The 25794-nt window shown below is 36.0% G+C and overlaps 1 pseudogene; it reads left to right on the top strand.

The window, feature by feature from the left end:
* Nucleotides 1-542: 542 nt before the first annotated feature.
* On the top strand, nt 543-1966 carry LOC100927517 (annotated as a pseudogene).
* Nucleotides 1967-25794: the final 23828 nt, after the last annotated feature.

The raw sequence follows: 25794 nt of genomic DNA, 5'->3' as shown, positions 1-25794 counted from the left end.
CCACCAGCCTTAGTTTCCCTATCTGAAAAATAAAGATAGTATCTTTATTACCTACTCCACAGGGTGGTTGTAGGAAAGGCATTTGTAACCCATAAAATGCTATAGAAACGAATAATATTTTCACAAAATTCTCCCTATTCTTAAGGAAATGCTAATCTCATAAATATTTTCTCATGCAGTTTCTCATTATATAATAGCCAGCTTTCCATTATTTGGTTAGATGTGTATAGCTGTAAGTATAGATAAAATATATACTTTTTAGTCCAGATAAATGATCTATTAAATAAAGAATTCATCACTGGATGACAGATTTAGAACCATTCTAGTCCAGCCCCCTAATTTTATAGATGAGACCAACCAAGGCTTGGCAATGTTAAATGACTTGACCAAGGTTACAGAGGACAATGATTGAAGAGCTGGTACTTAAACCCAGGTCCTCTGACTCTGACTCTAAATTCACTGTTCCAGTGATCCTTATCATCAGAATGTGTGTTTAAAAAATTAGATAGCTCTTTCCTTTCTCTCAAGATGGCAGACAAAAAAAAAGGAACCAAAGGAAAAGAAAAGAGAAAGGAAGTGAGGAGAGAAGAACAAAAAGGAAAATATTGGCTTTAAAAGTGGTGAAAAAGCATTGAAAGCATTTTAGGCAGAACCCAATCCTGGACCAAAAAATCAGTAAATAATTAAGACCTGTAATGTATTCCTGGCAAACCATGTACAAGTGGAAATATGCTGTACCAAAAACCCACATTTAAAGGACAAAGAAAGAGAAGGGGCCTGCTACTATCTCAAAGCCTGTTGTTGATGATAAAAATTGAGGAATCCGTGTAGTAAAGATGTGCAAAATGACTAGGTATTATCCTACAGCGAATATGCCTAGAAAGCTGCTAAGTCATGACAAAAAGCTCTTCAGTCAACATGGAGGAGACTTTGAGTTAGCATCACCCCAGGTAAGGTTCTGATTATGCTCACTGGCCACCATATGGGCAAGCCAATTGTTTTCCTGAAGCAGATGGCTAGTGGCTTGTGACTGGACCTCAACCATCAACATCAGCTATGTTCTTCTTCAAAGGACTCATCAGAAATTAGTCATTGCCATCTCTACCAGGATTAATCTTTTGGGTATAAAAATTCCAAATCATCTTATTGAAGCTCACTTCAAGAAGAGGCTTTGTAAATCTAAACACCAAGAAGACTTTTTTCCTCCATTAAAGTATTTTATTTTATTTTTGATTATAGCTTTTTATTTTCAACATATGTGTGTGTGTGTGTGTGTGTGTGTGTGTGTGTGTGTGTGTGGATAATTTTCAATATTCACTCTTACAAAACCCCTCACCTCTTTCCCCAATCAGGAAATAATCCAATATATGTTAAACATGTGCAATTCCTCTATACAATTTCCACAAATATCATGCTGCACAAGAAAAACCAGATCAAAAAGGGAAAAAAAAGAGAAAGAAAACAAAATACAAGCAAATAATAGCAAAAAGAGTGAAAATACTATGTTGTGATACACATTCAATTCCCACTAACCTCTCTCTGGGTGCAGATGACTCTCTTCATTACAAGACCATTGAAACTAATCTGAATTACCTCATTGTTGATGAGAGCCATGTCCCTCAGAATTGATCAACTTATAGTCTAGCTGTTGCCATGTGTAATGATCTCCTGGTCCTGCTCATTTCACTCAACATCATTTCCTGTAAGTCTCTCCAGGCTTCTCCTGATGATCATTTCTTATAGAAGAATAATATTCCATTACATTCATGTACCATAGCTTATTCAGTCATTTTCCAACTGATGGGCATCCACTCAGTTGAAGAAGAGATTTTGGACAAAAAAAGAGAAATGCAAGATTAAAGAGCAGTATAACATTGATCAGAAAACAACGGACTCTCAGATTCTGTCAAAAATCAAGGTAATTCCTCAACTTCATGGCGACCTGCATTTTGTATTCTCTCTCTAATAGAGTTTGACTCACAAACTTTTAAATGCCTTGCAAAGAACTCATTAAAATACTTGGGATAGCATATATATCTATGTATGTATGTATGTATGTATATATATATATATATATATGTATGTATATATGTGTGTATATATACACATGTTACACACACATTTATTTATATTCTAAACAATAACTGTCAATGAAATTGAATAATCTGAAAAGGTAGATAAATTTACAAAAGAGGGAATGAGTTAACATAAGCAGTTAGAAGTTAAGAAGGTAAAGCCAAATTAATTAACAAACAAGACCCCCTCAAAAGTTTTTGCTCTGGATTCTCTTCAGATCTGTATGAAATTATACTAAATTTAATCTTCTTAAGAATACACAATTAAAATAATAGATCAATCTTAGATTTATAGCATTTGTCAGTTTCCAAGGTATAAAAGCTCCCCTGAAAATTTAATAATATGTTCTCTCCCCGTCATTTGAGCTAGCTCTAGCAAATCAGCCTACTCTCCTTCCTTTTTTTCTTCCTTCCCTTCCCTCCTTTCCTCCTTCATTCCTCCTTCTTTCCCTCTCTTTTTCCTTTCTTTTTTCTTTTCCTCTCATTCTTTCTCTCTTGACTAGTCAATATCCAATTCTGCTCATTTTACTTAACATCTCTTAATATTAATAATTTTAAATTTCCTTGTATGCTTTATATATACATATATTATATATATTGCTTTTACAGTAAATAAGTCTATTAAAATAGATAATCATCCTCCAATTACCTATTATAAATAGAAATTAAGATTATTTTTCTATAAAACCAGGTCATTAAAACTATTTGGTCCTGGCTAAGAAATAGAGTAGTTGATCAGAAGAATAGGTTAGGTACACAGGACAAAACAGTCAATGATCATAGTAAATTAGTGTTTGACAAACCTAAAGACCCTAGCTTTTGGGATAAGAATTCACTATTTGACAAAAACTGTTCAGAAAATTGGAAACTAATATGGCAGAAACTAGGCATTAACCCACACCTAACACAGTATACCAAAATAAAGTTGAAAATGGGTTCATGATATAGATATAAAGAATGATATTAGAAACAAATTAGAAGAACACAGAATAGTTTGCCTCTCAGATCTGTGGAGGAGGAAGGAATTTTTGGCTAAAGAAGAACTGGAGACCATTAATGATCATGAAATTGATAAATTTGATTATATTGAGTTAGAAAGTTTTTGTACAAACAAAACTAATGCAGACAAGATTAGAAGGAAAGCAATAAACTGTGAAAACATTTTTACATTCAAGAGTTCTGATAAAGGCCTCATTTCTAAAATATATAGAGAATTGACTCAAATTTATAAGAATTCAAGTCATTTTCCAATTGATAAATGATCAAAGGATATGAACAGACAATTTTCAGATGAAGAAATTGAAACCATTTCTAGTCATATGAAAAGATGCTCTAATCATTATTGATAAGAGAAATGCAAATTAAGACAACTCTGAGATACTACTACATACCTCTCATATTGGCTAAGATGATAGGAAAAGATAATGACAAATGTTGGAGGGGATATGGGAAAACTGGGACACTAATACATTGTTGATGGAGTTGTGAACTAATCCAACCATTCTGGAGAGCAATTTGGAACTATGCCCAAGGAGCTATCAAACTGTGCATACCCTTTGACCCAGCAGTGTTTCTGCTGGACTTGTATCCCAAAGAGATCTTAAAGGAGAAAAAGAGACCCATATGTGTAAAAATGTTTGTGACAGCCCTTTTTGTAGTGGCCAGAAACTGGAAACTGAGTGGATGCCCATCAATTGGAAAATGGCTAAATAAGTTATGGTATATGAATGTTATGGAATATTATTATTTTTCTGTAAGAAATGACCAGAAAGATGATTTCAGAGAGACTTGGAGAGACTTACATGAACTGATGCTGAGTGAAATGAGCAGAACCAGGAGATCATTGTACAACAAGATTATACGATGATCAATTCTGATGGATGTGGCTCTCTTCAACACTGAGATGATTCAGACCAGTTCCAATGGTCTTGTGATGAAGACAGCCATCTATACCCAGAGAGAGGACTGTGGGAACTGAGATAACATAGCATTTTCACTCTTTTTGTAGTTGTTTGCTTGCATTTTATTTTCTTTCTTATTTTTTTCCTAGTTTGATTTGTTTTATTCTTGTGTAGCAAGATAATTATATAAATGTATATGCATATATTGGATTTAACATATATTTCTATTATGTTTAACATATATTGGACTACTTGCCATCAGTGGGGGGGAGAGTGGGGGAAATTGCAACACAAGGTTTTGCAAGGGTTAACAGTGAAAATTTATCCATGCATATGTTTTGAAAAATAAAAAGCTTTAGTAAAGAAAAAAAGATTAATTTTCTACAGATAGGTTTCTTTTTCTGCTTTATGATATTTTTAAGATCAAATCTTATCAGTGGAATTTATAATAAATGGTTTGACCTAATTTATACCTTTTTTAATGAAGGAGAATGGGAAGAAGATGGAGAAAGCAAAATGAAAATGATGAGGAACATCTGATTTCACCTTGTATGAAGGATATGGTATTGATTATATTAAACATCAAGATACAGAATACTATAGGTACTACTCAGTGAGATCTACAACAACTCAAAAGAGACCTGTCTAAATCCAAACAGGAAAACCAAAAGGAGAGATGATCTTTATTGTTGTTTATTGTTCAGATGAATACATGTCCACTGAACTAGTCATATAGCACATAGATTTTGAGCAGGCTCTACAAATGAAAAATGAACTGGGCTCAGAATTACATCAAAGAATATTAAGGGGAATTAAATTTGAGAAATTGGGCAGTCTCAAAGTGCTCTTTGAGAAAAGTAATTTCTAATACTAATTTATTTCCAGAGATGTTATATGATTACCATACAAGGAATATCATAATCTCTAAAGAATCCAAATTTTGTGTGTTCCAAAATATGATAGAGATAACTTATGTTGAGATAGATTAACAATGGTAATGTACATACAAGAAACAGTATACAAGTAATTGTCCAAAAAATTTGTTTTCAGAAAAAGGGATGGGATAGTCACATAAAACTAGTAAAGAATAAAAAATGAAAGTACTTGGTGTCCACACAGTTAAAAAAAAAACTTAGAAAAAGGTCTTCCTCCCTCATAATGGGTTGGTCTTCTATGAAATATTTATGGGGAAACCAAGACAAGAATTACCCAACATGAAGTATGAATAGATTAATCTATATCACTGGAGTAACTATGCTAGTTAATAAAATAATCCAGCTACTAAAATATTAAAACAAAGAAAATCAAAGGTCTAGAGACCTATCTTTTTAACAAGAGACACCCAGAGGAGAATGAAGTATCAGCTTCTATAGGAGATATGATGTATTTCTATTTCAGGTTCTAGGTAATCTCGCAATGATAAAGCAACTTTCATGAAATCTGGACCTTCACTCTACAGGTGATTGTCATGTTGTTTTTCCTATTTTGTCCATTACTTATAATAATGGCATTTTATCCATTGCTTATCTACCAACATGCATGGGCTTATCTTTATCTAAATATTGGTAATAAATTTCAGTGTACCTGCATACTTATTAACCAACCTGTCATTTCAATGATATAAACACTAATTCAGAATATGACCTTGCCATGCCTTGGAACAGAGATGTCAAACTCACAGTCCACAGGCCCCAAGCAGTCGAACCAGATGAAAAAATTTTCAATTGTTTTTCAGTCATGTCCATATACAAAGACATTGGAGTGGGTTTGTCCTATCTCTCTTGAGCTCATTTTATAGATGAGGAAACTAATGCAAACAAGGTTAAATGTCACCTAATCAGGAAGTGTCTGAAGCCAGATTTGAATTCAGAAAGATGAGTCTTCCACTGTACCATCTAACTGTTCAAAAATATCATTAGATAACATTTAATAAAAATACAACATAATGTTAACTTGTGGGTTTTCTAAGACAATATGTGGTTCACAGGGATCTTTTTGAATGGTTAGTGACCCTCTCTTTTCTATTTGAGTTTGACACCACTAGAAGACCTGAGTTATGGCCAAAAAATCCTCCTCAAGTGGCTACCCTTCTCATTCTGTGCTCCTATTCATTGAGTCAGTCTGATATTCAGGCAACAGACATAAATTCTCTTCTCAGACTAAAATTCCAAACTTTTCCAATTAGACAGGATTCTGCTGAAGTTTTCACTTTATTGAAACAACCTTTTGGGAACTCAGAGTCACCTCCCTCTCCTTCCCCTATTCTACATCAGAATAAAGCATTAAGTATATTTTATTTGATGTGTTTGTTAAATATGTATAGCAATTATCTCTTAATTTTACTCTAATTCTGTCATCCACAGTGTTTGACAGCCTTCTTTATTTCATTCATCTATAAAAATAAATGAGTATGCAATTTTTGTTTTTATCTAATTCTTCTATAAAATAAACAAACAAACACATGAAATCAAATTCTGGTTTTTCATTTACTACCTATGTGATTTGGGGATAGTCACGTAACCCCCACTGACTTCAACTTCTATCCAGGTTTGGGTTTGGCCTGGACCTCTGAACTACTTTCCATCTGCCTATATAATCCTAGGTTGGATGAACAAAAATAAAATCTAAATTTCCAAGACACACCATTGACACTAAAATGCAGTGTTGATACTGCTTCATTAAACCATTTATTGTTTACTTAATTACCTAGTCAGGGAGACGCCAGCTGTACTATCATCCAGCCCATATCTCTTTATCTTTTCTACAAATGCTACCAATAATAATACAGTCTCAAATCTACCCTCCACGCCAGTATGAATAACTTTCCAAATGTGCCACTAGACTCATGGTGGTCTAATAAAAAACTTCTGCAGTTCCCCATTACCAACTAAATATAAACTCCTATCATTCATGATTATCTATAATCTGACTCCAACGACTGATCATATTGATCTCATTTGTCTTTCTTTTCACATATTTTCCATTTTACCCAAATTAGGCTATTCTCACTGTTCCCTTTCCTTTCTTCTCTTTGTGGCCTGAACTGAAGTGTAAACCGCAAATAGAGAAAAGGAATATGGAAGAAATGTTATGGAAGCAGATGCAGCAAGATTTGCCAGTGTCTCGGGTATGTGGGACTGCATCAGACCTAGCCAAGATTATCACAATGACCTTTCTTAATGAGACAGATTACCTTCAGGATTTCTTCATTCTCCTTTATGGGGATGTCACCCTTCTATTCAATAAACTTCAATGGCTCCTTATTGCCTCATGAACCAGGTATATACTATTTAGTTTAGAGCTTTACAGGCTGGCTTCAATCTTTCTAGTCTCCTCTTCCTCACTCTGCAGTCCACCCAAATTCCTTAATTCTGTTCCTTACTCATAGTATTCCATCTCCCATCTTTATGCTTTTTGCTTTAGTTTTCTCCCATTTACACCTAAATTGAACACTTTCCTCGCTTCTGCCACAGAATCTCACTTCAGATTGCAAACTGGGTACTCCCTTCTGGGTCAAGCCTTTCTGAAGGCTCCTAACTCTCAGTGCCCAGCTTCCCAAATTGTCCTGTATTTGGTTACTTTGTTGTTTTGCATTCATCCTATATTTGTGAATATGCTGTCTTTTCTGATAGAATGTAAGCACCCTGACAGTAGAAATTATTTCATTTATTTATATCTCCAGTAACTGGCATGAGATGGGTACTAAAGGCTTAAATTGATCATGAGCAAGTTATTTAACTCTCATTTGGTCTCATTGTCCTTATCTGTAAAATGAGGATAAAACCTTTAATCCTTACACTATAATAGTTAAAGGAAGCTTGAAAAAAATTCATAAGTGCCATATTAATTCCTGTTATTACTAAGGAAGCCAAAGATTCTTAAAGGAGGAGATTTTAAATGTATGGGGGAGGAGATTCTAAATGTATGGATGTCAATAGGTTAAATTTGAAACAATGGATGGAAATTGAAGAAAAGCAGATCTAAGCTTGATGTAAAGAAACATTTCCTAACAAATGTCCAAGGGGAATGGGCTACTTTGGTATTTGGTGGGTTTGTCCTTTCTTATAAAGGGCTTGAAGTAGAAAGTTGGGTGACTATGTAATTAAGAAGTGAGAATTCTCATCAAAGTACAGGTGAAAAAAATCATCTCTAACTTCCCACTTAACTTAGAGAATTTGCTTTTGTATCATTGTATGGCAATGAAGACATACGTGAGGCTGTTGTGTTTAGCTTTCAATCACTGTAAAAGAGTTAATTTCTGTCACTGGCTAATTTTATACCATCAGAGGGAAACAGAGGCAGAGGCAAGGTAATTTCAGAACCTCAACAAAGGTTTTGAGCTCTTCTTGACAAACTTTAAAGAGCTTAATTAAACCAATCAATATCCCGAACTTCCCCACAAATTTAGGGGGATTTAGGGATCAGAACCTTTTGCATCTTTGATCAAATGAACTTAAAATGCCTGATTTCATCTGTAAAATGATGATACCTTTCACACTTACCTCATAGAATCCAAAGGAATAAGTTGTAAAATGCTTTGCAAACCATCAAGCACTATTGTAAATGTCAGCTGTGATTATTATATGATTGTAATCAATCAGTACCTGTTTTCTCATCTATAAAATGGCAAATATATGTTTTACATCTACTTCTCATTGAAGATTTTGTGGAGAATTAAATTTTATATGCAATATGCCTGTAAATTATATGTAGACACATTACATATATGCTGAAAAGAGTCCTAGACTTGAAATCAGATAACCTGATTTTGAGCATTGGTTACCATACTAACTTGCTGTCACATTAAGCAAATCACGTAAGTTCTCTGAATTGATTCTCATACATAAAGTCGAATAATACTTGCATTACCTATCTCTAATTTAGTTCTTGTCATACTTTCTAATTAAATTGACTCTACTGGTGTGATTGAAATACACTCATTTTCCTATCACTATTGCCACTAGGAGGCAAAATACAACTTGTATAATTTTAAAATCCTTGAAATTAAAAAAGAAATCCAAAAATAATTTCTCACAGAGCCAAAAGAAATTTGTATCTTTCTTATTAGTACCTGCTTTCTCCCACTCATGAAGCATAGACACCTACATTGTCCCTGTAAGGCAATGGCAACACATCACCGATGTCCAAACTTACCAACTCTGTAGCATTATTCTTGTCAAGTAGATGATCTCTAAGGGTCTTAAATTTCATGATTCTCTGATTGTTATTCCTTATACAGGAAGACGAAATTATTGACTTGTCACTTCTCCTAGAAGAAGGGTCAGTATTTTGAGTTGTTTATCGGTAATTGATGATCATTTCTGTCCTAATTCATTCATATATTTCTCATACAAGTCCTTGTGACCAAGGGCAAGCATTTTTGTGGGATAAATGGCTGGGGTTTAAAGATTTTACCTATTTTTACAGAACAAAATAGGGTGATTCATATGGGAATCAAAGACTTGAGTTAAAACCTCATTTATATTATGTTGCCAGAGAAAGTAACCTCTCATGATTGGGCAATAATAAAGAAAAATTATTGCTACCATTTGCTATAAGATACTGCTTCTTTAGGGATTTAATTTAGAGGTCTAAGGAGTATGGTTTATAGTGAAAAAAAAACACTGAATTTGGAATCAAATCAAAATTCTAACCCCAGCTCTTTCTCAAATGTGCTAACACCTTGGTAACCACATTGGTTGTTTAGTTTTAAGGTCACTAAAAAAATAAGATAACAGCACAATTAGAGCTAAAAGAGATGTTAGAAGCCACCTAAACTAGCCCCTTCATTTGACAAATGAGATAACTGAAGCAAATTATTTTCAGAGTAAATAAGAAGGTTGTTACTAGATTAGGAAAAATGTTAGGAATGTTTCCTAACATTCCTAAATGTTAGGAAAACTAACATTTCTATATTTATATAACATTTAATATTTGAAGTTTTATTGTATATTGATATGTAATATGTATATATAAAATGACCAAATACATGTGATGTATATGCATACGCACCATAATACATGTATTTCATATATGTGTATGTATGTGTTCATATATGTATCCCACAAGTTAGGTACTATAGACATTAGTTTCCCAATTTTATGCCCAGAAGTTATAAATTTCCCAAGGTCATACAATCACTTAATTATCAAAGATGGAATCTGAATCCAGGTCTCTTGACTGTGTTTAAGTCTCTGCCCTCAGTCTATATCAAGCAAGCTTAACTCCCTTTCTATCTCTTTGTGCTAACAGATTAAAAAGGAATGGGGAAGAGCAAAAACAGGTCTTACAGTTCTGATGATAGTTAAATAGACTGCTGGGCTGAAGTAACCAGAGATATCTGAGGATTCTGCAAAGCTGATAATTTCCAGAGATAGTGGGAGAACCTGCAACACCCTGCAATGAGTCAGACAGGATTTGTAGTTTACTACATCCCTATCAAAAGAATAAGATAATATTTCAAACCCATTAAAATTACTAACAAAGAAACTATCTCTAGAATGTTTTTTGATTCCCATGTCCAACTTTTCAGGCATGACTATTACTTAGAAATACTTGAGGCTTTTATTTTCCATACCTTCAAATTGAAAAGGTTGGATCACTGGTAATTTAAGTTCCATCATGCCCCCTGGTGGCAATATGGATAGGAAGATGAAAAATATATTTCAATCAAAAGGATAGAGCAAATTTAATTGGAATATGTGGTAGGCACTGAATTTGAAAATAGAATTTAGCATAAAACTTCTCTGGTGCTACTAAAAATAGGAAACATCCTGTTAAGCTATAATCAGATGCATTAACTTTGGCCTGTAAGGTGCAAATTTCAATTTCCCTTGCTTTGTCATAAAAGGGATTAGTTCCTTGAAACATGTCAGTTGAACGTGAAATTAAATATTTGCTCTACTCGTAGCAAATAGGCTGACTAGATATAAAAAAAAAAATAACTGGAGGCTGCTTTCTGTATTTTCATAGCAATATTTTTAAACTTCTACATTTCTCCTCAAAATCTTACTTGAGTCTGAATTAAATAAACTTGAAATAATACATACTGGGCCAAAAAGTTAGTTTTCACCTTACTTTTAGATGACAAACTAATCCTAAATTTTACAATTTAAACTTAATATAACACTTAACATTTAAATTTTAAAGAAGTTTTGGACTACGAGCCAAGGAGCACTTCCCTTCTTCCAAGTATGTATGGCAAAGTTCCAAATATTAACTATGGTGATGTCCTATAGGTTTCAAGGTGTGAACATGGAGGTTAACACTGTTAACTTTGCAACCCAACTGCTGGTCATTTGGTCTATCCCACTGCTGTTACTTCCTTGGGGAGAACAGAGCTCATCCAGCTCTTAGGCATGTGGCAGACAAGCTGCTTGCCACATCAGACACTTCTCTTTTGGTCCAACAGGAAGACTGCTGCACTTAGGAGGACACAGGTATAAATCCTGCCTTCTGCTGTATGATATTGCACAAGTCCTTCATCTCTGGGAACACCTATTTTCTCAATTGTGAAATGGTGATGCATTTACCTCAAAGTTAACGTGAGGGTCAAGTGACATAATGGATGTAAGAATGCTGATATGCATAACACTAAAGAATAATATAAATCTAATTTCAGTTAGAAAAGGGTAGAGCTGCAAAGAAGCTCTCCAAAATGATTTGAAACACCTTAAATCCTCCTCAAGTGCTAACAAAAACATGCTAACTGCTGCCACACATTTTGTTTTTGGCTCTCTTCACTACTTCTGACAAGCAACTAGAGCCTAGACACATGACTCCTGAGGCAAATTACTTTATGTACAAGCTATTTCTTTAAAAGGAGTTTTAAAGCATTTTGTGTATTTTAGAAGATCATTATGTATCAAAGAATGTTTTAATTCACATCCAGAGAGCCACACGGTCTATTTATCCTAATACTCAAACTGTCTGACTTGATTATTCCCTTTCTCAAAAATGTGAAATTTAGCATGCTTTAAGCTATGTACAAATAAAATGAAGCAATTCAGCTCAGACTAAATTCTAAACATCCTTCTTTTTAGCTCAGCAGCTTTTCCATCTATCTTGGCTGCACAGGCCCCCACTGCCTTTTCCATGGCTTCATGGTATTTCTCCACAGTACTTTTCAAGTTGAGGAAAATTTCCTAGAAGGAAGCATTCCTAAAAGGAATCCAACCATCACCTCTTGAAAAAGATTCAAAAAAGAAAACTCCAAGGAATATTATACCCAAATTCCAGAGCTCCCAGATCAAAAAGCAAATAGTGCAAGCAGCCAGGAAAAAAACAATTCAAGTGTTGTGGAGCCATAATTAGTATAGCACAAGATTTAGCAACTTCTGTATTAAAGAATCAAAGAGCTTGGAATATGATATTCCAGAGGATAAAGGAGCTAGGATTACAATCAGGAATCACTGACCCAGCAAAACTGAATATAATCTTTCAGGGAAAAAATGAATATTCAATGAAATGGAGGATTGTAGAGGATCACAGTCAGTGGAGAAACTCTGGGTGAGGTATAAGACCCTTCAGCCCAGAGGGAACTTGCTAACAATGTCTGGTTCGGCTTCCCATCTCCCCTAAGGTTCTCAGCTTTCCTGAGAAGTCGGGGGCAGTGACAACCTGTGTTGAGATTGAAGCTGAGTGATACCAGGTGGCAAACTATGTACAATAGCAAGTTGTTTATGTGTTCCCACATGCACAATGTTGGTTTTGTTACATTATAAAAAGGGGAAAGTGCCTGAAATAAATGGACTCCATTTTTCCACCTTCCTCAGGAGTCCTGCCTCATCACTTCTCTACTAGGATAGTATATTTTAATCACCCCAGTGTGGAGGCTTTAGAAAGCAATGGTATGTTTTGTCACCCCAACTTGGGGCTCTAAAAAGCAAGACACAACATTTGGTGCCTAAACGTTGGGCTCTAGATAAGGTCCTACACACATCAGCTCGACTGATGTGATTGGCCGAGTTCAGTGAAGAAGTCCCTGTGAACCGGAATAGGGTAAGTATAAAAATAGGCAAGAGGGAAGAATCTGTAAGGGATAGTCTAGTCACTTTCGTTTTTTCAGCCCAAATGGGGCAGATAATAAGAAAAAAGCCTCCCCTACCTTGAGGGAAGTATGAAGCATGTGCATTTAGGTTAATAGAGAAGCAAGGGTTGTTGGTAACTCAGAGACAGATCACTGGGCTCTTAAATATATTAGAGTGCTCATCTCCTCAACTCTCTAAAGAAGAGAGATTAGAACCAGAGATGTGGAAAATAGTGGAAGAACAACATTGAATATTACAAAGCTATGGTTCCTGATTCAATTGCTGAGGAAATATTCCTTATGTACCATATAATACAATTGGCTTTAAAGAATCCCACAAGTTCTAAAAAAAGAAAAAAAAATTGAATGTGAATGGCCAGGCAAGAAAGTGTGAGGAGAAAAAGCTTGAGGGGTTTGGGACTGACAAGCAGTTGGGAGGCAAGGCCAAGTTAAGTACCTCAAATACCCAGCTGAAAAGACTAAAGAATATGGTGGTTCCAGTTTCACTCTCCTCCCTCAATTTTACCTATGTGGGTAGAAGGAGGAGGAGGAGTGGGAGGAGCAGTGACACCATCACTACCACCCATGCAGCAGTTTTTCCCACCCACTATGTCCCCTTTGCAGGAGGCATTATTTAAAGGAAAGGAGGAAGGAGACGATACAATTGTATTGAGAACAGAAGCATATTCTGTGATTGAAGAGTTTGACTCCAGCTCAAGCCAGGAGAAGATACACTCTTTTTATAATGTAACAAAAACAACTCTGAGCATGTGGGACCACATAAACAACTTGCTATTATACATAGTTTGCCACAATCACAATTGATTGGAGAAATGCAAATTACTACCTCATACCTATTAGATTGGCTAATTGGACAGAAAAAAAAAAATAAATGGTAGAGGGAATGTGGAGAAAATAATACATTAATGCCCTGATGGTAGAGTCCTGAACTGATTCAACCATTATGTACAGCAATTTGGAACTATGCCCTAAAGGCTATAAAACCATACATACCCTTTGACCTAGCAATCACACTATGTTCTACATCCCAAAAGTGATTTCTTTAAAAACTGAAAGAAAAAACATGTATATGTACAAAAATACTTATAGCAGTTCTTTTCTGGTGGCAAAGCATCAGAAATTGAAGGGATGCCCATCAATTGGGGAATGGATGAACATATTGTGGTATGTGGTCATGATGGAATATTACTGTGCCACAAGAAATGATGAGCAGGATGCTCTCAGAAAAACCTAAAAAGACTTCCATGAGCTGATGTAAAGTGAAATAAACTGTGTACAAAGGAACAGAAACTATATTATTAAATTAATAAAATGATCAGCTGTGAATGACTCAGGTACTCTCAGCAATACAATGATTTAAGACAACTCTGAAGGACTAAGGATGAAAAATGCTATCCATTCCCAGAAAAAGAATTGATGACACTGGAATACAAATTGAAACATACTTAAAAAAACAAACAAATAAAAACAACAACAACAAAAAAAAACTTTTCTTGAGGATTATTTTTTGCTCTATGCTTTCTTTCACAACATGACTATTATAGAAATGTTTTGCAAGTCTACACATTTATACCCTGTATTAAATAGCTTCTCTTTTCAATGAGGGGCTAAGGAGAGGAGGAAGGAAGGAAGGGAGAGAATTTGAAATTCAGAATTTTAAACAAATGTTAAAAATTGGTGTTTTCCATGTAACTGGTGGGGGGTGAATAATAATTTTTTTAAAAGAAAGAGAAAGTGCTTATTCCCTTCATTTCATTATTAAAAATTGTTGTAATAATAATAGCTAAGTTTTACAGAGCTCTATATACATACATATATATATCTACACATACATGTGTATGATATACATAATATACACAAACACATACACACATATAATATTATTAAGTCTTTAAAGCATTCCTTAAATTTGATCCTATCATGAGCCCCATGTTACAGATAAAGAAGAAGACTGGGAGGGGTTCAGAGGACATTTAATTTTTATAAATTATGACACTTTCCTTTAAATAGTCACCTCAAATGTAACTTTTTTCATTCATATTTTTAATATTTCATACTTCTAACACCAGTTTCTACTATCCTTCCCAAAAGTATACTTAAGTCAATTTGGGGTTTTAGAGCAAGGGAACATGTTCAAAAAGAATATCAGAAAATCAAAATACTCATAAAGCATCTGAAGTTAACTGAGCAGGTCTAATGCTTTCTAGATCTGCATCACCTCACTAGGATCTCAGTATGATGCCCTCACTATTGCATACCAGGTTCCAACTGAGATCCCCTAAAAGTACATAGCTTGTGCTTATCCCCAGTTTGTAGGTATCTCAGTAGAAAAATGTCCCCAGACACTGGGAACTGAGCTTTATTTCCCAGCTTACAGTTTTCCTGTTCTTTTATGTTGGTAAATTTCTAAAAAGTTCCAAACTGTGGCCAATCAGTAGTAAGGTATACCGTCTTCTATAACAAGGTTGGTTGCCAGGCCACTCACTGTAATTGATCACTAAATCAGAAAACATTGCCTTTACCTCCTGCCCTCACAGGGCTAGGGAGAGCATAAGTAGTTACAGAAAATAGGCACCATCCAAGCTAAGGCAAGCAGAAGAGTTTAGATCTGACATTGTAAGAAATAGTGCCTCCTTGAAGATTTCTGAATTGGAAGTTACAAGGTGAAGGTGCTATTTAAGGAAGATTAATCTGGCAGCAGTATTCAAGAGAGGTTGGAAGAGGGAGAGCCAAGTCAGAAAAAAAAAAAAAAAAAAAAAAAAAAGCTGCCCTTCCTATAGTCCAATGGTTCTGAGATCTCACTGACATGAGGAATCCAATGGTGATCAAAACCCAGCCATTCTGTTTGACCCTATGATTGCAACTCTCAAGAAGGTCTCATTCATATTCTGGGGGCCTTCCTCTGGCAGATAGGACATAGGTAAGATCAATAAAGCATGTGGACTGTCTCTGACTCACATCCTTACATAACTGGGACACTTCCTTTTCCAGTGATACATGAGTGATAATCACCAGAATGGCTGGGTTTTGATCACCATTGGATTCCTCCTGTCAGTGAGATCTCAGAACCATTGGAGTCTTAAGAAGTGCAGCTACTTTTCTGACTTGGTTCTCCTCCTTCCAACTTTTCCTGAACAATGCTGCCAGATTGTAGGTGAACCAAGATAGAAGTTTAGATTCTGGATGGGAGGTATGAGGGTTCATTCAAATTGTTCCACTGTGGGGGAAAAGAAAAATTGTGGAAACTGAATTTAAGGCTAGAGAACCTGGCTTCAAATCCCTACTACATACAACCAATTATGTGAAAGCTGGGAAAAACCCTTCACCTGCCAGGATCTGTTTCCTCATCTACAAAATAAAGAGGTTGGACTAGCTGACCTCTAAAGTCCCTTTTGACCTCCAAATCTGTCATTCTTTATTTTATGCTATTCTGTACATGCAAGTCATAGTTCATATTTTGCAATTTATGCCTACCCTGTTTCTCTGAGTGACTCAAAATGTTGATTCTACAGAGTACACAGCATACCAGGAGGTACAGCTCTATATCATCTCCAAAAGAATAATGGGCCAAACAAAAAGGCATCAGGATGCAGATTAACTGTCATAATCAATCTTGATTACATAGGACCAATGATGAAGCACACTTCCATTCTATTGGTAGAAAGACAGAGGCGCAGAAGGTTGTATAGTATGTTAGATGATCAATCACTATCACAATTTGTTAAGTTTCTTTTTTTTTTTTTTAAGAAGACAGATGTTATGGGAAATGACCATGGTATAAAAAATTTTCAGTATCTTTTGGAAAAAAAGAACATATTGATCATTGTCATTTTATCCTATTTTTTCCAAGATATAACATTTTGAAGAACAAGATTTCTGAATTGTCTATTCAACTACATATCATGATCTAGAAAATCACCATTCTTCATTCACTTCTTTTTCTTTGTTTAGATAATAGTCTCAGCTCTTGAGTAAGCAAGAACAACAGAATTTGACCTAGAAGGTCCTCAATGGCTATCTAGTCCAACCCATAAATGAAGACATGTCTCCTGTAGCACAATATTGTCACCCAAGTCTTTGCTGAAAGTCTTCCTGCCACTTTTTGAGACAATTCATTCTAATTCTGGTTCATTCTAATTGTTAGGAAGTTTTGCCTGACCTCATCAAGTTTAAATTAAATTATGCATATTTTACCCATTGCTTCTGGTTCTACCTACCCTCTGGAGCCAAAATAAAAAATTTGAATCCATCCTCCAATGACACTTCAAATCCTGAATCACAGCTCCTGTGTTCTCTTTTTTCCCCTAGAAATCCCTATTCAATTTCTTTGAGTGATCCACATATGCCATAAGCTCAAAGGCCTTCATCATGATGAATGCACTCCTTTTTTTAAGTTCAGCAACCATCTCTTTGATGACAATGTTTGAGAATTTTGTCAGCAATTGAATTCAAACTTACTGATCTATTGTTTATAGACTGTTCTCTTCCCTCTATTTGAAAACAGAGACCTCTGTCCCTCTGATCTTTCAAATATCGCTGACTGTGGCCCTGCTGTCACATTTGCTAGTTCTTTCAGGACCCAAACAAGCACTTACTTGGATTTAAATGATTTAAATTTATCAAGGGAAGTTAAGTTCTCTCTTGCTATCTCCTTATATACCTTGGGTTTCAACTTGGTCAGTAATTTTTGTTCTCTCATTTCCAGGGTAAAGGTCTTTCTGTTTTTCAAAGAAAACAAACCAAATGAGTCTGAAGCAAGTCAGCCTTTTCTCTGTTGCCAGTTAAGGAGCAGTCATTCCAAGCAAAGTATCCAGTCCTTCTCTGGTCTTCCCTTTCCTTCCAATAACTAAAAAAATTCTTTGTGTTTTCTTAGCCAGTCACAGCTCATTGTGAGCTTTAGCATTCCAAACACTTTTTTATTTTTATTTTTTTAATGTTTAATAACTTTTTATTTACAAGTTATATGCATGGGTAATTTTACAGCATTGACAATTGCCAAACCTTTTGTTCCAATTTTTCCCCTCCTTCCCCCCACCCTCTCCCCTAGATGGCAGAATGACCAATACATGTTAAATATATTAAAGTATAAATTAAATACAATATAAGTATACAAGTCTTAACAGTTATTTTGCTGTACAAAAACAATCAGACTCTGAAATAGTGTACTATTAGCCTGTGAAGGAAATAAAAAATGCAGGTGGGCAAAAATAGAGGGATTGGGAATTCTATGTAATGGTTCTTAGTTATCTCCCAGAGTTCTTTCTCTGGGTGTAGCTAGTTTGGTTCATTACTGCTCTATTGGAACTGATTTGGTTCATCTCATTGCTGAGGATGGCCAGGTCCATCAGAATTGATCATCATATAGTACTGTTGTTGAAATTTATAATAATCTCCTGGTCCTGCTCATTTTACTCAGCATCAGTTTGTGTAAGTCTCTCCAGGCCTTTCTGAAATCATCCTCCAAATACTTTTTTTTTTTTAAATAAGAACATGCTAGTGCCTCAAATTCATCTTATGTTTCCTGGCTTTACTTTCCCATGGTAGATTCTTCATAATATCTAAGCAGGTTGATATATTCCCCATATATCATCTATATTTATCTCTTCAGACAAGTCATTGTCTTCCAAGTTTCACAGCTGAGCATTTCTCCTTCCCAAAGACTGACTTCCCCTGGGGCATTTCTGAGTGTGCTTCTAACTTTAAATCCTTTGAGATCTGCTTTCCCAAAATCTAGGGTGAATGTCAGACTATGTACAGCTTTCCTCTCTTTCTCTATCCTAAACTCTGAGAAGGAGCTGTCATATCCCTCAACATTCTCATTCTTTTTGCCACAGCCATCAATTTCTCTCTGTTAGTGAAAATCCGATCTAGAACCAGTGGGAGAGAAATGGTTCTCCATCTTGATCCCCCTCTCTTTTGAACAATTCCCAATCCCTAGCTTACTTCAGTTCAAACCATACCTTCAGGAAGCCTTTCCTGGAATCTTCCTTAATTCTAGCACCTTCCTTCTATGACTTTTGTTCAGTTATTTCAGTCATGTCCAATACTTTGTGTCCCCATCTGAGGTTTTCTTGGCAAAGACACTGGAGTGGTTTCCTATTTCTTTTCACAGTTCATTTTATAAATGCTTCTTATTTGTTCTACATACTGCCTGTTTATATATAACTATCTGTATGTTGTTTCCTTCCTTAGATTGTGAACTTTTTGAGAAATGGGACTATCATTTCTCTCCCTTTGTACCACCAGCACTTAGCTGAGTGCTTGATATAAAGTAAGTAATTAAATGTTCATTGTTTCCCAAATTCCTCATTTACTTCCTCTTTCAGTCTAGGTGTTCTGTAGTATATTGCAATAACAAAATCACATAAATATATAATTTTTTTTCATTTTTGATCTTTACCTAAATACCTTTACACTTGCCCCCTCTAATTCCTGGATTTACTCATAAGAGTATCTTTCTTAAGAGATAATGTTGAAGCAGGTTGTGGTCCCTTTAAGAAACTGTATTTCCTATTGATTTGTGATTCCTTTCAGACTGATCTGTGATTCCTTTCAGATTCCCAGCCCTTCCAGGATGAGGCATATCAGTCCAGAATGCTAGGGCCTTTGATTCACAAATCCTGGTCAAAAGCACCCCTTTTAATTCCAATAGGAGATCCAGGCTTGTCCCAGCCCCCACTGGATCTGAGCCAACTTTGGCTCTCCCAGCCTCCACTGGTTCTGATCTGCTCCAGTTGTCCCAGCCCCCATTCTGACTTGCTTGCGCAGTCCAGCTCGGGCTTCCCAACCCCCACCAAGACAACCAATATAATAAGCTTCCATCAACTAAGGTCTTTGCAGATAGACCTTGGTGGTTTACTTAGCTACAAGGGCTTTCTGTTCACTGAGAACTGCATTCTCAGTGCAAAACTCCATTTTCCATAGATTTGCCGGCTGAAATAATTTTCTTTTCCAGTGTTATCCTCTCCTTTTATTCTCACCTATTTCCCTAACCAGACTTTATGCCTCTCTGTCAGGATTTCTAACCTTACTTCCAATTTCCATAATAAACCTCTTTTATATTTTTGGGTCTGTAAATTTCTTTACAGAGAACCTCTGCACCACCAGAAGAGAGTCCCCAAAACTCCCTACCCTTGTGCCGAATCCCAAGGAGTTGCAGGGGAGCCAAACCTCTCCATTTGGTTCCCTGAACCCCGAACCTGCTACTAGACCTTATCATTTAACTCCCTGACCACCAGAAACCCTAATTTCATTTTGGTTCCCTAAATCTAAACCTCATCAATGCTACTCTACACAATACCTCTCCTCAAAACCATTACCACTACCATCTTTGGTTAAGATCTGGCCACCAGTGGCCATAATCCAGATATTTGTAAGTATCAGTGATACCTATGAGGTCAGAATTGCCCCGGTGCAGCAAAACTTCATGTTCTTCTTGTTTGTTACCAATTCTTTGAATATTTATGTAGCAACAGTCAAGGCCACGGGTTTTACTCCTGGCCCCATTCTTGGTTTTTGTTGCCTGTGAATTTCTGGGTGTTTCTATTGCTATTCTTCTTAATGATGTCTCCTTGCTTTATATCAACAACCAGCGGGACAAAGTTTTCTTCTCTGTTGCATTTTTCAAGGAATCTTGTCTACTTTTTAATAAATGCATAGGAGACTCCTTTTTGGAAGCGAGTTTTTAAAGTGGTATTTCACTCTACTAAATCAAATGCTTTAAAAAATAAGTCAACAAACAGTAAGCACAGTGGAATCTTGTATTCTCTGCACCTTTCACTCAATTGTTTGATTGTAAAGATGTAGCAAACCCTAGAATATTGCTTGTAAAAAGCCTATTTTTTGTTAGCAGAGTTTGAAAAAAGCCTTAGAGATCTGACTTTTATTAGTTTTGGTTCTGGAAAGCTAGGTTATCAGGTTTGTTGTGGAGGACACAATGGTGACCAAAGGAGAAGAATTGACTGGGAGGATTCTGTAGCTAATTCAGGAAACTTAAGAACTGGGAAAAGAAATCCTTCTTTTCTCAGACACTTCTACTTCCTAAAACTTCCCTGTTTTTCCTTCTTCCAGGATATATCTTTTCTGGAATAAGCCTGGAATAAGACAGCAGAGAGGCTATTCTTACATATTAGCATTCACATAGTAGATAGGGAATAAAAATAAAAATAAATAACAAACAGTTAGTATTTATACAGTGCTCTAAGGCTTATGAAATTCTTCCACATGTTCTTTTGCTTGATTATCACAGCTACCCTGGGAGGGAGGTGCTGTTATTAGCTACTCTTTTTATAGATAAGGAAATGAGATGTGCCCAGGGTCACACAGCTAGAAAGCATCAGAGGCAGGATTTGAATCAGATCACAATATCCTATACAACCTGGTATTTTGGATGTAATGTTTGTTTTGGGCCTCAAACACATACTAGAAGCTGAAATGACTGAGGCTTTAGAAATAGACCTGAGAGCAAGCCTAGTGCCAGTTCCTGGCAGCAAAGGTGTGTTTGGGTGAGGGATGGGGGGCAAAAAACCTTCTTTACTGACATGTCCTTTTCTTAGGATATAGCTGCACAGGTGATGCCAGAGGTAAATTCATCCTGGAGCTCAGTGAGCAAGACCTCCAGTTTAGTGCTGTACCACCTCCACCTGCAGCTCCCTAGGGTTTGGAAAGCAAAGACTGAATCAGCATAAAAAGCCCAAACTCTAGAGTTAGGGGCCTAGGTAGGACCCAGCCTCACACATGACACTTTACAGCCTGTATCACCCTGGCCAAGCTATTTCCTGTGCCCAAGTCTCAGTTTCCCTCATCTGTCAAAGGAAGGGATCGAGCTCTGTGGTTTATGAGGCTGTTTCCACTCTGCTCCCATGATGTTATAATCTCTAGTGTTACAGACAGCAAATAAGTATCTGAAGTCCTTGGAGTTGCCAGTGACAAACTCCCTTTAATGGTGATCTTTTTAACTCTTATCCTAGTCCCTGATCTCTCTTGAGATTGAATAGGGTGAACTGAGAGAAGACCTCTCATAAGAATGTGGCCTTGACCTAGGCCCTAATTGTGACTCAACACTTCAATAACAAGTTGAGCTATAGCTAAAAGCTGCAGGTATTTGATCATCTTAGAAAAACAAGAATTACTTCTGACACTCGACCCCACACACACCCCTCTTAAATAGCATTTAAGTATTTAATGAGTAAAAAGTTTATTATTTATTAGTATTCTTTTGTTTCTGGGATAGATTTCTGCTTTTAGGGTGTACTCCCCCAGACAATGGGAGAAAATGTGGGGAAGGGGAGGAGGGCTTCTGGCTTCTAGTGAGATTATAATACATCTCTTTTTGCTTTTTACCTTGAGAGTCTCTGCTTTTAATTTGGGTAAAGGTGTCTATTCAACACAGTTTTGAGGGCTTGTTCTGTGATATTTCCTGTTTATGAGGTGTCTCTTCCATACTGAATCCTTGGGCAGGTGCCTTCTGGACTAGTGGTCCTTAGATTTGGCATGGGAACTCCCCCTCAGATCAGATAAATTCCCCGAGAGACACTCAAACAAAGCAAAAACGAAAGTGGGCTAGCAAAGATAGTGGATTAATTTGGTTTAGGAGATAAGCCTGAGAAAGTTTGAAATTAGTCAGGTAAATTAATAGAGGAAGAAACTGGTGGGGGGCAGAATGAGAGAGACTCTAAGCAGTTATAATCTCTAAGAGGACTTTCCCTTTCACAAGAACCAGTGAACTCCCTGGGTGACTGGGATTGGCATTGAGAGAATTTAAGTGGTTAAAGTCCATAAAAGGCTCATACTTCCCTTTGATATTGGGAATATTCTAAATGGTTAGACTTTCTAAGAAACTTTTTTTTCTCTTTTTCTTTTTTTCTTTCTCCTCCCAAATAAAATAAACCACAAATACACAATAACATGAGTGGGGAAATTGAGAAATAGTGAACCATTTGATAGGCTGAATTGAAGCTTTCCACTAGGCTCTGCTATTTAAGAGGGGTTAATGGAATAACATTAGAACAAATTGTATCTAAGTATGGATTGGTAGACACTATTGATTCTGATAAAGGACCATATTTTACTTCTAAAGTTTTATAAGAAATAATGGGAAGAGATTGCAAATTGAGTGCCAATTCCACACACTTGGGCATCTGCCCTCATCAGGGAAAGTGGAAATAATGAATCAGATTCTTAAGAAATTGCTTACTAAATTGATGTTAGAGACTAAATTGCCTTGGGCCAAATGTTTCCCTATTACTTTATTAAAGAATTAAAATTGTCCCCAGAAGTGATCTAGGACTTTTCCCTTATGAAATTGGTTTGTTTTATTTGGGAGGACAAAGAAAAAGACCCTCTTTTGAAACAAAAGATACATTTTTAGGAATTATATATTGGCAGTGTCCTCATCCCTTTTTGACCTTAGGAAGTAAGGATTGCTGGCTCAGACTACACTTTTGGAGTTTGCAATTCCAGGACAGTGGGTGCTTATTAAGTGCTGGAAGAAACAGAATGGGAAGTACCTTAAAGGAAAATATAAATGACTGAGACTACAGTCTGGAGGCTGAGAATAGCAGGATTGAAGGACCTGTGGAGGAATCTCAAAAATGGACTGTTAAGGAAAATGTATAAACTCTAAAATTGACTTTGCAATTAGGAATGTTTTTTTGACAGGGGAGATTAATTGTGCTTAGAGGAATTCTAACAATATTGTTATTTATTACTTATATTTCCAGAAAAGTTTATAGAGACTTCTTGATTAGGGGAAGTTGAATTAACATTTTTTTTAAGAATGAAGAAAGTATTAATGTTAATTCTGATAGTGTCCTTTAATGTGAAATTAGGACAATATGTTCTATATTCTATGTGAGTTTTAATTGGTTGTATTGAATCATTTTAAAGCTGTTCACATTGTTTAGGGAGAATCTGAAAACAGTTGTCTATGTCTTTGTTCCTTTGAAAATAGTTAATACCTGAATGTGTTTTGATATAGATTGGTTATTGAGCATCTTAAAGTAAAATGACTTGTGCAATATTTTATTTAAAACCCATAAAATCAAATATGAAGATAAGCTGTGAACTTTTTAGGATGAATCTATTACAGTTTTCAATGTAAGATTATAATCAATAGTTATTTAGGATATGTGATCCTTGAGAGCTAGATTCATCTGAAGCTTTGATTAATGAGACAGTATTTGAGATAAAATTTTTTGGGACTGTAGCTGATATTATTTGAAATTTTGAATTCAGGTCTGATTGTCTGATGGATCATCAAGCCAGTAATTCACCATCTGAAAGGAATATGACACAAGTTACTCAGAGGAATGTAATTCTGAATTGTTACAGGTGGATATTATTATCTAGACAAGAATTGGAAAGACAACCTTGGCCTCTGCTTAAGGTAGAATCCTTCTGACCCAGTTTCCCAGTGTTGTTTCTTCCAATAAGAACACACCTGATTATTTCTGAGTCTGGCTATAAGGTGGAATTGTTATTGCATTCATTTAGCTAAAAGTCACACTGAGCTAAGGATGCTTTATCTTGTCATGTGTGTGCTCTCAGGCTGAGTCCTGAAGGACCAGTTTTGATGCTATTATAATCATTAGTCTGCCTTTTTTCTCTTAAAGCAGATTTCTACAATCAGGGCAAGTACTGAGTAGAAACTATGAACACAATTCAAATATGTAAGATCTTGTAGTTTCTTATCTAAAAATATGTGGTTATTATATCCTAAATAAGTAGATCATTATTTGACCTAGTCATCTATCTCTTGCTAGATGCATATGTCTGTTTCTTCTAGCATTTCTGTTGTGATTGACTTTCCTGATAGACATTTTATTGGTAAACTTCCCTACTTTTATTACTGAGGACACAAATAGTTGGGGTTATAGATGGTCCCAAGTGGGAGTTGGGGGTACAGAACCCCAAAATGTAGGCTGAATAAGCTCATTAGACTCCAGGCCATGGTTGAAATAATTACTAATCAGACAACAAAGGCACTGGATTTGTTAGCAGACCAGGTCACTCAGGCTAGAGAAGCAGTACTCCATCATAGATTAGTACTAGACTATTTGTTGGCTGAAGAAAGTAGAGTTTGTGGGAAATTAATTTTTTGCTGTGTGAAAATTGATGATAAAGGACAGGTAATAAAGAAAATTGCCAAAAATATCATAAAATTGGCCCATCTCCCATTTCAGACCTGCTCGATCTTTAGTGGTTTGTTACCAGATGATTGCAGGCACCAAAAGTCGGGGTTCGGTCATGTGAAGGATTCACAATGGCTATTCTCTTTGGCAAAGATAGATATATTTGGGGAAATAGGTTGCAGACAAAATGAAGAAGTGCTAAATATTATATAGAGTTGGGAGAGCATATAAAAGACAAGTTCCTTAGAGGAACTCACAATTTCCCAGTAAGAAGGGAGAATCCTATGAAGTCTCAGGAGCTTGACATAATTTGGATTTCTGACTGGATTACTTTTAGAGAGTAGGACCAAGGAATCAAACTGATTTCCGTTATCAGAGCCTTCTTCCTGCTTGCCCAAGGGATTAGACATAATCACTCGCCATTTGGTAGCTCTTGGTGCTCTTGGTCTGGAGCAGCTGATGGAAAGAGGTTCTTTGGTTCCTGCTCAAAGCTTTAAGTGGAGTCCTATTACTCTCTCTCTTGCCTCTCCTTTGTGATACAGCTTATCACAAGAGTAGTGCAGACATCACTGGTCAGGACCATAAAGACTGAACAATCTGGAGGGGAAGGTCCACTTAGAATTGGAGTATTAAAAGGA

Source organism: Sarcophilus harrisii, chromosome 4, assembly GCF_902635505.1.
Source record: "Sarcophilus harrisii chromosome 4, mSarHar1.11, whole genome shotgun sequence".
Lineage (NCBI taxonomy): Eukaryota > Metazoa > Chordata > Mammalia > Dasyuromorphia > Dasyuridae > Sarcophilus > Sarcophilus harrisii.
The sequence above is the reverse complement of the archived record's forward strand: the minus strand, read 5'-3'. Positions and strand labels throughout refer to the sequence as shown.